Source organism: Rattus rattus, chromosome 15, assembly GCF_011064425.1.
Source record: "Rattus rattus isolate New Zealand chromosome 15, Rrattus_CSIRO_v1, whole genome shotgun sequence".
NCBI classification, from domain to species: domain Eukaryota; kingdom Metazoa; phylum Chordata; class Mammalia; order Rodentia; family Muridae; genus Rattus; species Rattus rattus.
The window spans coordinates 37,223,355-37,227,865 of record NC_046168.1 but is presented as its reverse complement, the minus strand read 5'-3'; positions in this window follow the sequence as shown (position 1 = coordinate 37,227,865).

The following is a 4,511-nucleotide window of genomic DNA, read 5'->3' as shown; positions in this document are numbered from 1 at the left end:
AACTACTTAAAGATAGTCAGTATTGCTCATCTTCGTATGGCTAGTCGTGGCTCACGCATGCAGGTTGTTAGATGTTGAAAGTCGGGCTAGCCTCTAAAGCAATATTCCTTCCCTTTGTTCTACCCAGCACGTGAAAGGAGATTGGCAAGAGAAAAAAAGGAAATGTTTCCTCCATGAGCCTGAGGAAAGGCAAAGCTGTCAACATTTTTTCTTATCAAAGTGTTCTCTCAGTGAGAGAATAGAGAACAGCTTCCACACTGCAAACTTGAACGTGAAGATAATGGTCAGCAGAGCTCAGCAAGCTGCCCGTAGTCCTGTTCCAACAAGCTCTTGACAAGAGTACGCCTGCCAGGGAAACAGAACACACCTCATTCTGCCAGGAGACAACACACAGCTGTGCAGACCCTTACTCTACTAAGCCCAGAGATAAATGCACACACTGCCCTAAATGTTCCAGTCTGGGTGCGATTCGACTTCCTTTTTAGTTTTTAATTTTTCAGTGTCTATTATTGGATACATATACCACAGTCAATCTCTCAATAGTCTGTTTCCTTTAGTGACCTATCTGCACATGCACGTGCATACACACACACACACATGTACATGCACACACATATACACACATACACACACAGACACACATACACACATATACACATACACACACATACACACATACAGACAGACACACACAGAGATACACATACACACAGGTGCACACATATGCACACACACACACACACACACACACACATACACACACACACACACACCACAAACTTGTCATCTTAAAAAGGCCAGGTACAGTCACTATTCCAGACCCCGTAGATCACACTATGGTACTGTTCTCTGCTATTTTTCTCCTTTGTTAAGGAACTGCTACCATCACTGTTCCACCCCAGAATCCTCCCTAAGCCTTTTGTTAAAGCACATGAGCTATGCCTTTAATTGAGCATTTCATTAGAGAAGAATGGAGGAGAAAGAGAAACAAAGTGGTCCGTAGTCACTTCATTGTAGTTCTCAACATCTGAACTCTGCTGAAGTACAGTTTCAATTTCCTTTCTCAACCACAGGGAAAGAAATGTTGACAACACATATTTCTCTCTGTCAAAACATTTCACTTACTCGGCAATCTGTGGACAGTTTGAGAGCCATATCACCAACTAGCAGCAATGAAGCGTTCTTCCCATTATTTTAAAATCAAAATGGCACGTGCCTCGTGAGAGGGGGCAGGATACGGGCCAAGGTCCAAATTGAAAAGAAAAGTGCTAACAGAGGCAGCACACAAAGAGGGCACTGTAAATAACCTGCCTCGTTACTGAGCTAAGGAGAGAGATGGGAACACTGGTGTTCCATTCCAGCTTGAGGGCTCAGTCCCATTGCCCTTGAATTTCAGTCTCCTGGGAGGTCACTGGGACAATTCTGACAGCTCTCTGCTCGGTGGAAGTAGCAAGTTTGGACTAACATTTGAGAAGCATTTCTGGCCGTTGTGTCTAATTGATTATTGTTGCTGGGGGATGGGCAGGAAATGAGCGATAGGGTCACCTACTTATAAAATGCCTCCCAATCCCAGCAAATGAGGGGCTTGGTATATGTGTCTTAGTAAAAAAGCAGGGGTCCTGAACTGAACACATACTGACAACCTTTCTGTGGCCCACAGACAGAGATATTAACTACCTTGTTTGTAATCATCCCCAGGGCCTCGTTTTCATTGAGAGCTATTTAAAAGAAGCAATGCCGGAGGAACCGGAAACACGCTTTCCTGATAAAAAGCCTCAGACGACAAGGCAAACTACAGGGCACGAAGGAGAACACTGGCTAAACACAGGACGGGATCCAAGGCTGGAGCATTTGCTGTGGAGGCTGGTGGAGGATGCTGGCCACACTGAGTTTCAAATTGACGAACATGATTGCGAAGGTTCGAGGGAGCGACACACCTGCTGAACAGCAATTGGAGTCAATAAAGAGCCCTCCAAGCACCACGCTCTCCATCAGGCAGCAAGGTTTGCAGAGCTATAGCAAGCAGTGCGGCAATCACTGGTGGGTTTAGCAAACCTGAAACCCCCCTCTCCCCACCATTCACCTCTGGGTACCTGTCAATATATCTTCCTGGGGTTTGCTAAACATATTATCATCCATCTCCGAAAGGTCATCTAGAATGCATGTTGTCCTGACAGTGGTAAGTGCCTCTGGTCTGTTAGAGTCCCCGACATCAGTCTGGCTGGGTTTCCCAGAAAGTATGCCGTTTATCTTTCCTATAGAACTCACTGGCTTGTCAAGTTCATACCAGCTGTTATCTCTTTAATAGTGATCACTGTATAATTTCAAAATATTTTACTCTAAAACTACCCTGCTGCCCCAATCTGTCTGGAGCTCTGAAATGTGCCTCTTGCTTCTGTCTCTTATCTGGATGGGCTCATTAATTTCCTGCACAGTTCTGTTGCACTGCAGAATGGTTACCACAGCAGCTCCCGTCATCTCGTTTCCTCAGTCACAAACATCTATGGCCCAGGGTTCACTCTGTGTTCTTCCTGTCCATTCTCTCATAAAGAGAAACAAGGAGGTAATAACTGGTAGACGGCCATTCACAGTCTATTCCTTTGGTTTGCAGCAACCATTGCATTTAACGACTAAGAAAAACTTAGGAAGAATGGTCAAAAAAGAGAGACAGAAAGAGAAGCTAATTCCATATAAAATACTAAATATAAAATAGTGTGCAAATGATCTCTTTCCTTATTCTCTACTACAGCCCCTATTACATATTAATTTTGAGGGTTTTAGGGTCTCAGTAGGTAGCCCAGGGTGGCATAAAAATTTCAGTCCTGCCTGGGTCCATCTCCAGAATGCTGGGATTACAGGTATACACCTCCTTTCCTGGTATAATGATTAGTTATTAGTGTTCATGCAATCTTAGTGGGTAACCCACCTTTAATACAAGCCAAGATGTGCATTTACAGTCCCTGTATCTTGAGATAAATCTGAGGACCAGGTTCATTGTCACAGGCTTTCCTGCTTTGCTTCCCAGAGTTTAGTTTAGTTTTAGGCAGTGATTATACAGTGATCTCTAGTAAAGGGAGAGCAGCTGCTACAAACTGGATCCACGCGTGCATTTTATAGGAACGATAAACTGTGTACTCCCTGGGAAATGCAGCCAGACTGATGTTGCAGATTCTAACAGAGGCCCTTCAGGGATGGACTGAGTGGCTTTCTATGAACCCATTGTTCCTCTTTCTGAGAGGATGGAAAGGAAGAGCAGAGTTAGCTTCCCTGGGCCATAGATGTTTGTGACTGAGGAAACAAGATTCTCCTCACACTAGAGTGAGGAGCTCTAGGTCCCCCCAGAAAGGCAAATGTGACTCAGGCAAGTCAATCAGAAGGTCTGTGGTAGGATTCAGACCACAGGCCTGCCTCCAGAAGTCTAGGTCACTTTTGTCTCTCTGCCCCAACCCTTCACTAAAGCAGAGCATCGGCCTTGGTGTAACCTCCAACTTACAAGGACCAAAACATTAGTTAAAGGGAGAGAAGAGAGAGAAAAAGATTGCAGTTTTGAAAATGTGGCTGACTCATTATTCAGATTCAAATGTCTTAAATATAGAATAAAGACCTATGTATGTGCCACTAAATGTCCTAAAATGGTAATTTTGTTACAGAAGAAAAAACAATGCAAATAACAAGGTTTGGGGATCCCTGATTCACAGTCCGGTGGTTATTGACCATTTTAAACTTAGTCTTCACATACATCGCTCTCCCCTTTTAACTATCTGGATTACACTCAATGGTAGTTGAGTTCCTTTTCCTCCCAGACTTACAGTGAGATCTCTATCAGTGGGACACGGCTGGCATTTCCTGACCATATTCACCAAGATGGTGCTGTTTGGTTGCTTTCTGCAATCATGGTAAGGATACATGTGCAGCTGAGCAGAGTTCCTGAAGCTGGGAGAACCATGCACCAGGCTCTTAGAGAACCAAAAAGTCAGTAGATGATTCTCCTGAACCACTTCCAAAGCGGGGGTAACAGATCACATTTGGACCTTTACCTGATCACTCAGTTACTGAGGGACTGTTCCACTCTCCGAGAAAGAATCCAAATCAAAGACTGTGTGTATCAAAGTCACACTGCACACCTTAGCCACTGTCAAAGCTAACAGTTTCCCTCCCCTCAAAATGTCTGAATAACCACTGGGCAGTGAATATTCTTTTCCTATTGCTATGCCAAACTACTCCAGAGAAGGCAAATTAAGGAAGAAAAGGTTTATGTCTCTGCAGAGTTCCAAGGTCCAGTCTGTCACTGGGAAATGTCATGGCAACAGGAGCTTGGGAGAACTGGTCACTTGCATTCCACAGCTAAGAAGCAGGGAATGATGACTCCATGCTGTGACTCAGCTCCCTCCCCTACTTTGACAGGCCAGGATCCCAGCCAGGAAATGATGCCATATACATTAGGCATGCTCTTGGTTGTTAACTCAAGGTCAACACCATGGACCTACGTGGAGGCCCACCTCTCCGGTAAT